Consider the following 13,718-nt stretch of genomic DNA (forward strand, 5'->3'; position numbering starts at 1 on the left):
GGTTTAGGGTTAGGTAGGGTCAAGGCATCTTTTCCAAGGCCTTCATGGCTAGTATACCAAGGGGTAGTGTGGAATATATATTTGCTGCTGGTTCCTTTACTGTTAACAGGGTGAAAACAACATCTACCATTTCAAAATCTTCACAGTCAGTTCTAAGGCTAGGTTGCTGTTAGTCAGTCTCTTTTATAGCTTAGTCTTATTTTTTCACTATAGGCCTTCATTATCTGTGTGTACAGTTTATTTGCAATTTTGGCTATCAGAGTAGTGTTATCAGCATAGCACAAGTTATTGATGTTTCTCCATCTAATTTTAAAATGGAGCCCATCTTCTTCCAATCCAGTTTCCCTCAATATACATTTCTCAAATTTCTTAGGACCTACATGATCTTAACATTATTTTGCTAGCATGTGAAATAAACAATATTATAATATAATTTCCACATGTTGCATCTCCTTTTTTGGTTCCATTTTAAACTGATCTTTTCCACTCTGTTGGCCACTGGGCTGCAGAGCTTGGTAAGAACCATGACTGATTTTTCTTTAGTGATTTGCCATTTTCTGATACATATTCCTTTAGTTCCTGAAGTCTTCTACTTCCTAATAACCAAATGCTGACTTAACTTAACAGTGGTGCATGATAAACTACTGTTGAAACTAAATTCTTATGGTATCTCTGGATCCCTGCACAAGTGGATAGTCACATTCCTGTCAAACAGGCAACAAATAGTCAAAATAGGGAGGGCCCCATCAAATCTGACAGCAGTTAACAGCAGTGTCCCCCAAAGCTGTGCTTTAGGACCCACACTCTTTCTGCTTTATATCAATGACCTATGTGATCATATTAAAGGCAGATGCATCCTCTTTGCCAATGATGTAAAATTATTTAACACTATTTACAATGCTGCTGCCCTACAAAGCAACCTTGACTGTGTGTAAGTATGGTTGTGTAATTGGAAACTCCAAATTTCAACTGATTAATGCTCTGTCCTACACATTGGCAATAAAAATCAGAACATCAAATACAAGTTGGGTGGAAATGATCTCATAGACAACCCTCATTTAGTCAAGGACCTAGGAGTACTCATCTCAAATGATCTAAGCCCCAGAGCTCAGTGTAACAGCATTGCCGAAAAGGAATTAAGAGTTGTTAACCTTAGTTTGTGAAGCTTCTTCTCTGGTAACATTGAATTACTAACTAGAACCTTTGCCAGACCAATTCTCTTGTCCCCCTGGAACCTACACTGTATATTAGACATTAACATGATTGATTGGGTTCAGGGGTATTTCTCGAGAAGAGTACTCCACTCCTCTACTCACAATAGTATTCCCTTTGCCTTCAGGCTTGAAATTTTGGGCTTGGACAATAAGGAACTGCACTGTCTGATGTCCGATCTAAGCATAGTTCACAAAATTGTCTGCTATAACATTTTGCCCATCAATGACTTCTACAGGTTCAAACTCAACAATACAAGAGCATACAACTGATACAAACTCAAGGTAAATTGCTCCAAACTCAATTGCAGAACATATGACTTCAGTAACAGAGTGCTCAATACCTGGAACAACTTACTGACTCCATTGTTACAGCCTCAACCACTCACAGCTTCAACCTCAAACTGTCTACCATGGACCTCACCCCATTCTTAAGAGTTCCTTAAAGGGGGCATGCATAAGGGCACCAGCATGCCTACCATTCCTGTCTTACTGTCCCCATTTATCTGTATTTATTTCCTTTGTTTATGTTTATGTTCATACCTATACTTGTTATCCCGTACATGTTTGAAACAAAGAAATAAATAAATAAACTTCAATGTATTTGTTCATTAAATTTAAATGGCCATCCATCTTCAATACATTATTCTGGATAACTAATTATATAAGAAATAAGATACCATGGATAGCCAAGTTTGGAAGCCAATCATCTTGTTTTTTTTTAATTAGTTTGTGTGTAGGAATTTGAAGAGTTCAATTATTTTGAAGCTGGATAATTATGTTGATGTTGTTATGCTCCTGTTGGAGACTGACTCCAAGGAAGTGGAGGAACAGCTGACAGTGAGTGGAATTGTGGCTTAGGAGGTTGGGGAAGGGCAGAGGCCAGCTGGGCAGTCAAAGGAAGACCCAGGGCCATTCCCTCTCCATTCTAGGGCATGGACGGAGGAGAGGATAAGGGAGAGACAGGAATGGCATGGGCTACGGGGCAGGAAAGGGCCTTGATCTTCTTCATGGGCTGCAGCTGTGAGAACTGCTTAAAAGGATGGATATGTGTATGAGCCAGTGCTGGAAACAAAGTGTGGAAATATCTCTAGTCTGTCATTCCTCTCTGAGTTTGGCATCCTTCCCAGCGTGTGTTCCAATTTCTGTGGACATCTTCAAGCCCTTATCTTGTCTGGTTCCCTTAATTACTTCAGTGTGGTTTGTGTTGTTTTTACTCTTTATAATTTATAGGCATTTTTAGTTTAAATGGCATTTCCTCCTTTTTGTAACTGCTTTTGGGGGAGTTTTTTGTCTCCAGTCAAATATATTTGGAGCTTTGAAGCAAAGTGAAGGAATAAAAGGGGTTTCACCTATTTTTGTGACTGTGTTTATTTTGTATCCCACTCTGGGTAATCACATATGTTTTTACAATGAAACATCATCCAGAGCATGGGTCGCCAACTTTTTGGACCTCAGGGACCACCAAACCCATAATTCTAAATCCTGGGGACCACTAATATGAATTTTGACTGATGGTGGCTTGCTGACATTAGTGTGTATGTGTATGTGTGTGTGTGTGTGAGAGAGAGAGATCTGATCTAATATCTCTCTCCTTCCCTCTTTCTCTCATATACACACACACACACACACACACACACAGGCAAGGGTGGGATTCAAATTTCTTAACAACTGGTTCTTGGGCATGGCCTAATTTTGGGTGTGGCTTGGTGGTCATGTGACTGGCTGGGCATGGCTTGTATGTAAATATTATAAATATTGATGTAAATATTGTTTTTACAAAAAAAGAGCAACTTTTACCCAAAATCAGGCAAAGTGGGTAGGCAGATTGAGTTGCTCACAGAATCACAGATTCAGAGATCTATTTTTCTGCCATTGGCTATCTAAGTCTGCACTGAATAATAGAACCTTCAGTCCTAAGGGAGGTTTGGCTCGGCTTAAAAGCAGAGCCGAGATGTACAGATTAGCTAGAAAGAAAGAGATCCAAAGGTTTCCTGCTTTCTAGCTAATCTAAATCTCCCAGCATAGCAGAACAGCTGATGGTCAGGAAAGGAAAAATAGCAACTTAGCAGGCAAGTTTGCCAGGTAAGGAGTGAATAGGCGGGGAGGGTTCCTGTGGACCATGTGGGTGTTGCAGCCTTGTGTTTCCATGTACCTTGGATTAATTGCTTTGGGGGGTGCTCTGGGTGTGACATTTCTCTGCAGACCACCAACATTTTCTCATGGACCACCAGTGGGCTGTGGCCCACTAGTTGGCAACCACTGATCCAGAGTAATTTTGTGAAGTCAATACAGAAAGTTTCTTAAATAAATATTTAACTGGGTGTTGTGCTAATGCCAATAGCATCTTAGAAGGATGTACTATGTTATTGATTCCAACTGTCTACTCCTTGCAGAGATAAAGCAAAAGGGTTCCTTGGGCCAATTGTCAAATTGCTCCTACAGCTAAGAGGCCCTTTCTGTAATTCAACCTGAATCTCCTTCCACTAATTTAAAAACAAAATATATGTCCTTAGCTAATCTTTTTCTGGAAGAGTTTGTGGCCCTTTTCAGTATATTACTTCTGCAATTACCTGAAGAGCACTATTGTATCTCTTAGTTTTGTCTATTGATACATTTCAAAGTTATTTTTCTTTTTTGTAGCAACATATTTTTCTCTTATATTCATGTTTGATAAACTACAATTCTAAGATCCTTTACATGAAACTTGCTTCTAGGCCAAGTATCACCACACTATATATTTGAGTCCTCAATCATCTCAATCTGGAACAACTGCAAAGTCCAGTCCCACTATGGATGGAAATGGCTTTATCAGGGTATGGTATAAATGTGCTAGTATAAATTACTTTCTTTGGATTTCAGTTTTAAAATTCAGAGCATTATTTGGATTTATTTACTCATTACATTCATGCATTATTAACCTGCATAGCTAATGTACTTGCATATACAAAGTATTTCTCTCTTAAATCTATAAAAATATGTGTGGCAATAAAAAGCCAAATTATAGGTTAGGAACTTGTCGTGATATCTGAAATTCAAGTCCATTCTTCTACTTATGAAATTGCATTGCAGTAATATCTTGCCCATTTAAAGGATAATTTGACATTCAACTATCATTTACAAAATGTTTTCATATTTTGGAGCCATACCTTCAAAAGGCAATATTTATGATAAAATCATGACCTCCAGGATGTAATCCATTTTAAATCTCATCTGATGTTCCCCAATCTTTCAATCTAATTAGATTCATATCAGCATATTATTACAGAATGCAATCATTCCTTTTTTCTAATAGCATTCATGGATAATTTTATTTCTTGTTCTTCAACTCCTACTCCTGTAGTGTAATTAGTGTCTTTGGCACCTTACGATACTCTGAATGAGTTGCAGCTGCTAATTGCTAATTGAAAAATTAGAAACTCAGTTCGAAGAAGGATCTAATTAAAATAAAATTAGATAAAATCCCTCTGAACTAGCAGCTCCCTTTTTGTTTCTTTTCCCCTTGTTTTGTAATCACAAAACCATTAAAAAGGACATCTAATTGTTAAGTGTAAGTTAATTTTTTCTTCTTACAATAACCTGTTTTTTGTGTTCATGGTTATTTGTACTCTTCTTGAAGGTCTCAAGCACTTTAAAAGGGGCTTCATTTTAATATAGATTTATGTGGAAAAATCTCTTCAAAGTTGATTTGCAAAACAACATGTCTTCTGTTTCCCAAAGCCAAGTAACACTTCTTTTTACTTTTCCCTTGCATCATTCCAAAGCTTTACAGTTACAGTTCACATACTTACAGTATTTCTCTGGAAGTATTGAAAGAGGTGTAAGCATTTGGGAGCAGAAACATTGTTGAATGCAAGATGAAGTTCCAAAATGAAGCAAATGAGATATTTTTCCTGTTCTTCCTGTGGGAGTACTGTCCTATGTGTTGACAAAGAAAATCTTACTACAGCTTTCTGAGCCAAATCTTATATGTGGTGAAAGTCGTTTCAATAAAACCTAACAGTTTTGCAATAAACTGTTCTGTTCTGCCTAACAACATATCATATATACAGTAGGTCTAGACTTGGATGTCAGATATATACATTGGATATATTTTTGAGGCTGCCACACATAAGAGGTATCTAGGATGCACTGAATGCATTTTTTCATTTCATTGATTTCTCATGAATAAAAACCAATAAGAATAAGGTCACAATGGATTACTTTGTTTAAGGAATTAGAAGTGAATCAATGATATCAAGAAATCAAAAAGACCAAAAGGATCTATTGTAATAATTTTAATTCAATTTGTTTGATTTCCCCTATTGCCAACTATGAAGTTTTTATTTATTTTTTGTTCAGCACTAATCTATTCCAAAATAGTGCTACTTAGTAATAAATACCCTTTGTTACGGACTAGTAAAACTCAGCTCAGATGGTTGCTTTAAAACGTTCATCTGGGAATCAAACCTTTAACATAATTAATGCATATACATGTAGGCTTATTTGTTGATGTTCTTCTCCATCTGGCAGAATGGCCCAGTGATTGCACACAAACAAAAATAATCTAGCCAGAGAACACACCACAAACAATACAAATAGAAAAATGGCAAACAAGCATTAAGCCCCATCCCTGGCCCTTAAAAATGAAATTTGTAATTTTAGAAAGAAGCTGAATAGTTTTGTTTTATTTTTCAGTTCATTTTATAAATTCATGGAGAGGCATGAATGCATAGTAATGTTACATTTAAAAAGAGGCTTTAACACACACATATAAAAATGCACATTTGTATTTTTAAGGGCTAGTTTTGAACCTATCATTATTACATAATCATGCCTCTAACAACCCTTCCAAGGAAATAAAAGAAAGGTTAATCATCCAATTGTAACACAGTTTTCACTACTTCCTCAGCAATGATTTACTACACAACAGCTTTGATAATATGATTTCCTTCTCCACTCCCCGATGAAGCAGTACCAGTTCTGATCTCCACACTGAACCCATTCCTCACCCCCACCCCAATCCAATGTTATAATCACCCAATTTACAACCTTTGGGGAGAGTTATAGACCAGGAGTGGATGCAGGAATCAACAGATACTCAGAATTACAATTTGTTCCAAACAGTTGCATTTGTAGGAGGGTGACAATATTTGCAAGATAGCAGATGGTGCATCATGATGCAATCATCTTCCCTTTATGAAAACAGGCTGACTTTGCACACACATTCAAAAAGTGTAAGGCCTGAGTTGTGACAGACCATCATCTTGCTAATGCTGATACACACACATACACACTACAGATACCACTGTTTTGTGGCATGAGCCCTAACCCTAACCCACTTCTTAACATCTCATCCTCAGTTGCTATGTAACAATTTTCCTGAGTTTTGTTATTGAGACAGCATGGCCAATAACTCAATTTGTTTCATGTAAAACAGGTGAATCAATTCTTCATACCACCATTCATTCATTCATTCATCCATCCATTCAAAGAAAGACACTATTTGTTTCCTATTAATATCCTTTTTGTCTTGTTCTTTACCTGTTCAATTTGGTTCAATTTTTTTCTGTAGACCTATAGTCACACAAATATCCTGGCCCCCAAAGAACAAAATTATGGAAAAACTTTTTTCTTCTTCAAGATATACTATATTTTTTTAAAAAAAGTGTACTTTGAAAATCCCAGGACTGATTTTTTAGCATCCTTCAACCTTCAAGGAGTTCTTTCCTACAAATGTTATAGCAATTTGTGTTTTTCTCATGCTAGAGTATAAGAACAAAATATATTATTTTTAATCTAACTCTCAATCTGGACTTCAGGTAGGCTTGGACTCCAGATCAGATCAGGAGGTTTCCCAAACTATAGGTTTGTCTGTTTCCAAAGTTCTGAATCAAGCTTCCAAGATTGGCCAGTTTCTCTTTGTTCAATTTCAATACCAAATCTCAAATTATTAATAGATGTGATTTAACAGATGTTCACTTTGTGAAATGTATTGAGAGCCTTCAAACCCACAGGCTTTGTCATGCATGTAAATATAAATTGGGGACATTGCTTTCTTATTCCAAATGATATACATTTCCTCCTTAATTAACTGACATTTCAAGCAATGGATATAAGTCTCTGACCTAGGAAATACATTTATGATTTTTAAATATATGTTAATATTAAGAATTTATTGGATTTAATATATTTTAGACAGGGCCCTTGGCAATTTTATAGATAGAACTGCTAAAATGTAGGTTTGAAATCATGACAATCTTATTCCCATTTCCCTTCAAAGTATCCAACATGGAATTATATAGAAGTTTCAGTCATTCACTGTGACATGTTGACCAGATTGTAGTTGGACCACATTCCAAAAGGTCCCAAACCACTTGGAAATCTTCTGATAGTTAGCACTCAAGTGGCATAATGTTTTTTTTTTTGCCTCCACCATTGTCACAAAATACATACAGGGTGGCACCCATATAATAGTGGCTGAGGGCAGAATATCTCCTTCCAATCACCATCATGTGGAATTGACCTTTGAACAAAGGTAGTGAAACAGCACAACACTTTGCCATCCTATTGCCAATTGAGAAGGTTATTATTGTTGATGGTATCAAAACCTGCAGGGATGTCAAGTAGAGGAAAGATGTAGGTCCAAATCCTATCTTGTCCTTGCCAGAGATCACCTGAAAGAATAACCAATGGATTCCATTCACCCAGCCTCCCTGTGGCTGTTTTAATAACCCAGGAAGGCCATGGAACTAAAGATCAGGTAGCTGAGATCACAGTTCTAAGAACCATGTCAACTTCTTCAGGCCCAATAGTGTTTCTTTATTCAAAGTTTTAAAATTGTTTGTGAATAACAACCCTGCTAAGGAATTTTTCATCAGTGACAAACAAGATGTAATGTTGTTTTTCTCCAAAATCAGAGCAAAAGAATGGCCTAAAACAGTTCCATGATAAACAGAAGGGACAGAAAAAATGCTTTAATCTCTGCTCCTACCATGGTCCTGGCAAATACTCTTCCTCTCTTCATATCTGTTATTTTCAGAGACCAGAAGTCTGATTTTCTCCAATGAGAATTTTTTGCCCACCAAATAAAGCAGTTACAATTTTTCTATGGACATTCATTTCCTAATCTAGTTTTTCTCCCAGTCTCCCCTCCCCTGAACCCATGACTGTTGTCAAAGAAAAAAAAAATCATGCTCAAGAACAAACCATTATTCAAAGAATGAAGAATGTCCCTTGTATAGTTTGATCCTCAGAACAATGTCCCTGAAGAAAATTAGCTCTGGCAGTTGGGCTAGGCCAAGGATTATCTTAGACATAAAAAGCATTAGCTAAATGCAGGGTACATCTCTTCTGAACCATAGTAATAAGCATTTGTTATGTTCAAAGTCACAGCGGTTTGGGAGTGTGTGTATGTTTAAATATATATTTGGCACCTGGCAAAAATTTGATCATGATAATCATAAATAGAATCAGTGGAAGAAATATCTCTTTGTCTGAAATATGTTGACAGACTATTTGGTGCATTGACCATATCTCTTCAGTTAACTTGCCTGTAAATTTTCTGACTTTTTCATTATTTTTTCACTTATCTTATTTTCTTGTTTCAATTGTAGCATGGTTTAGAAAAGCATTTAAGTGGCTTTTCTAATCCAGTTAATGCATTTCCTAGAATGTTAGAGCTTTCTTTCTCAAAAGTTAATCTCTATAGTGACACAAAATGTCACTATACATAAAATAAGTTAGGAGTCAGAGCAATAATGGGATCTGCCCTATAACTGTTTTTCCATTAAATTCACTGAAATGATGAGTGCCAAAGAGTGTCTGTCCAAAAAGTTCATGGCTAGAATTTTAAATATTATAACAGTTCCAATAACTTCCCAAGCAAAGAAGTCCTATAAAAAGAGGCAAGTAAAACAATACAGGTATTCCTCAATTTACTACAGTTCACTTCAAAGCTGTTCAAAGTTACAACAGCAATGAAAAAAGTGACTTATGACCATTTTTCACAGTTACAACCATAGCATGAAATCCTTTCATATAAAAAAAAAAAAATACACTATGGTGACCAAAACTGGATGCAATATTCCACGTGTGGTCTTACCAAGGCATTATAAAATTGTATGAACACTTCATGTGAACTTGATTCTATCCCTCACAGCCTAAGTCTGTGTTGGCTTTTTTGGTAGTTGCAGCATACTGCTGTTTCATATTTAGTAATTGTCCACTAGGACTCCAATTTACTACTATTGAACCACCTGTTCTATTCATTCAATTGGCATTTGTTTTTTCTTGCCTAAATGTAGAACATTATTATTCTCACTATTCAATTCATTTTGTTAAATAGGGCCCAGAGTTCAAGTCTGTCAAGAGCCTTCTGCATCTTGAGCCTATCTTCTGGAGTGTTGGAATTGGAGTTTGTATCATCTGCAAATTTTTTGAGTTCCCCTTATATCCCTTTGTCTAAATAATTGATGAAGATATTGAAGAGTACTGGGTTTAAGACAGAGCCTTTGGGTACCCAATACATACTTTCCTCTGTGTAGATGCAGTTCCATTAAGAATTACACATTGAGTGCTGTTTGTCAATGAATACATCTGGTGGTGATGCTGTCTAACCTATATTTTTCTATCTTACTAAGAAGTAGGTTGTGTCCTGCTTGTCAAATGCCTTACTGATGATGTAAGCCATCATTATTGTAATTCAGGTTCTACGAGTCTATTTCAAGGCTGGATCAAACAGAGAAGATAAGGGCTTCTAAATGCTTTGTGCATGTCTAGCAGTAAGTCACCACAACTCATTCTGGATCCAATAAAAACATAATAGTATTATAATTAGTAATTAGTATTAAAAAAACCTCCCTTGCAGGATTGCAGATAGGGCCAGGTGATTTGGATGAGGGATATCACTGTTTAATACAAATAGTACTTGCTTATGACCAGCTGCTTAGTGCCCATTGGAATTTATGATGAAATCCACAAAAGGTATCTATTACCTGATTCTGGAGTTCCAATGGCCCCCACAGTCACATGTTTTGGGTGCTTGGCAATGATAATCATTTGAAGCACCAGGGTCACATAACAATGATTTTAGGTTGTTTTATTTATTTGCTGGATTCCAGTATTTGCTTTCAGTTACTGTTAAAAAACACCCATTGAATAAAATGGATTCATTTAACAGCCATGGCATTTGTGTAAGGACCACAGTACGTAATTAATGACTGCTGCATGTGCTTATCACCCAATATTTCCTTAATCTACAATATTTGCTAAACAACCACTGCAACAAATAGATTATCTCATCTAATTCCCAGTCTAATTCAAGAATTCACTACATTCTGAAACATTGGCCATCCAGTCTCGGTTTAAGCACAGTCAATAAACTATCCACAACTTTCAAGATAGTCTGCTGAATTACTGAATGGCTTTTTCTTGAAGTTCCACTGAATTATATCTAATTTTAAATCCATTGTTTCTCATTCTGTTTTCTGGAACAGTTTTGAACAATTCTGCAACATCTTTTTGTATCATCTCTTCAGAGTCTTGAACACAATTTCATGTCTCCTTTCAGATTTTTTTTTAGTTAAATGTATTCAATACTTCTGTTTTTCCTGTTTATTTGGGTTTTTTTCCTTTTCAGGCCCTTAATCAATTTAACTCCTCTTCAGGCTATTTATGTTTCTCCTATAGTGTAGTACATATACACATTAGTATGGATAATATAAGAAAGTGGATATTATTTTATGAATATACAAGATAGATAAAAATATAATAAGATACAATGTTTGCCAAAATGTTTATATGGCAAAATAGAATTAAAGTACTTAAGAGTGAGTGAGGAGAAGAATATGTTATAAAATAAAGGAAGAAAGCAATAGGAAGGAAAAGAAAGGGAAATTGAATAACAGAAGATTTAGTAAGAATGATTGAACCACTGAATCAGAATTATGATGAATTTATTATTATTGTTGTTGTTTACTACCTTTAAAGCCATCAAAGATCAACATCTGCCTATCCCAGGTCTTTGGGAAGGACTCAATATATGGATAAAAATGCCAAATTCAGCCTGAATATCTGACTGATTATGCAACAAATCATGTATCATCATCATCATCATCATCATCATCATCATCATCATCATCATCATCATCATCATCAAATCAATGTGATGATCATTTGAAGAAAGTGTTATAATGCATACAACCACCAACATCAGTGAGATGTGATTACAGTGCAATGATTATATTTTACCAAACATTCTTTTCCATTTCTTTTTATATTTTTCTCTTTCCCCATAATCTTTTACCCACTCAAGAGATAGGATTGAAGTCCTTTGTTTCAGTTAGTTCTATTTTGCCTCCCTACCAAAGGGAGATTATTTGATCCCCTTTTTTGGGAATACCATTGTTTCTCCATCTAATTTAGTGATCTTTTGTAAAATATATTTGAGAGATGCAGGGATTTAAAATCAGATACAGAACGTTCCATACTCAAATCTGTGAAATAACCAGTCCATATTGCATTGGGTTCTGTCATCATTTTGAAATGATACAATGCCCAAATTTGGGACTCCCACAATAATGAATCTATGGTTTGTTGTAGTATATGGTCTCAGATCATCAAATGAATTAAATTTAAATACTTAGTTTGGATTGTTAAGATAATTTTAGATAAATTATTAATTATGATGACTTTTGATAGTTTAATAGAAGTTGGGTTTTAAAATATATGGCTCCCCATATATATGGCTCCCCATATCTCTATCTATAATGCTTGGTGTTAGTGATGGGTACCCAGTAATAGTAATAGACCCTGTTTTATAATACAACAATGGTTTCATATTTGTTTCATTGTTACTATAATATTTGGATTCTTCTTTCCTTTTTTTGCTAGTAGGAAATAAAATTTTCAAAAAGTATTATTTGAACAGAATTAAAAGGTGAAAGAAAATAAAAAAGTGATGATTATTCCTATTCAAACAGACAAATTGGAAGCCTAGATCCAATAATCCCAGGCTGCATCTTGACTTGAAGAATTTATCATCACTAATTCTCACATATCCCACTGGTGATATGAAATAATGCTAGCACATTTCAGGATGCATATTTAGTTATTTTTCAGTCAATATACGTAAAAAATAAATATTAATTCTGTATCTAATCTTCTTTCGTGCATTTGGGAGAGAAACTTGTCCTACATTTTTATATTTGGTAATGGCTATATTCTTTCTTATTTTCTCCCTCTTAAATAATTGTTTTCCCCCTTCCTGTGTAATACAATCCTTTTTGCAGCTACAGATTGTACAATGATTAAATGTAGCTTTGTCCACCTCCTGTTTACCCTTCAAATTTGTTTCTCCCTTTTTAATTTTGTCCCTCCCTATGTGAATTAGTTAAGTGTGATCAAGTTGGGTTTGACTTCTAATGCCTGCATGGGCAAATGCTCCCCATCTAATCCTGGGTCTAAGAATGATCTCTTGCTTGTCCAAGGAGAGACCTGTGGTTTATCTACCCTATTAAATTTGTTGTCTAATTAAGCCAAACATAATTGTCTTTTCTAATCTTTCTTCTGCTTGTATTCTATCCATCATAGATCATTTTCTGTTTTCTGATACTTGCACTTGGTCTTTATTTGATACAGAATTGATTGGCTGATTGTACTTCTAGTCTATGTAGTCTTAGGACTTGACTATAGCATTTGTCTTCAGTGGTGGGACTCAATTTTTTTTTAGTACTGGTTCTGTGGGCATGGCTTGGTGGGTATGGCAGGGGAAGGATACTGTAAAATCTCTAGTCAGAAGTAGTATTTGCTGGTTCTCTGAACTACTCAAAATTTCTGCTACCAGTTCTCCAGAACTGGTTAGAACCTGCTCAATACCACCTCTGTTTGTCTTGCTACTCTTGCTCTTTCTCAGTATCAATTTTTTGAAGCACATATTAGCATTGAAAAGATGCTTGTTTTAATTGTTGTCACCTTTGTTGTCAAAAGACCATATGAAATTTTAAAGGAATGGTACACTATGATAAAACTTATAACAAAATATCCATTTGAACTTTCTTTGAGTCACTTTTGTGACAAAACAAAATGAAATCCTATGTTTTGTTTGGCTTTGCTCTTTTAGAACCCTTTTAGCTTTCTCCCATAGAGTATGAAAAGCTTGAGGAAACTTTCTGCAATCCTGGATGAGGGATCTCCTAGACTGGATGCCTCCAATTTGTGCTGGGGACTATCCCATAATGTGTTCTGAAATTGACCATCCAAAAGGCCCCTTTCACTGATCCTAGATTCACTGATCCCTCTTTGTGGCTGACCATAAATTTCTGGCCACAGCATCCTTCTGCTTGTTTTTCTCTTTCACAATTTATTTATTTGTTTATTTGCTTTATTTGATTTGTCAATTGCTTACAAGATAATAGGTATAAGTGTAAACATAGTTATGAATACATGGATACATATAAGAAAAAAAAAACAATAGGACAGGGATGGTAGGCACATTTATGCACTTATGCACACCCCCTACAGACCTCT

Source organism: Pseudonaja textilis, chromosome 3 (genome assembly GCF_049901715.1).
Source record: "Pseudonaja textilis isolate UNSWEBS1 chromosome 3, rPseTex1.2, whole genome shotgun sequence".
In the NCBI taxonomy this organism is placed as follows: Eukaryota; Metazoa; Chordata; class Lepidosauria; order Squamata; family Elapidae; genus Pseudonaja; species Pseudonaja textilis.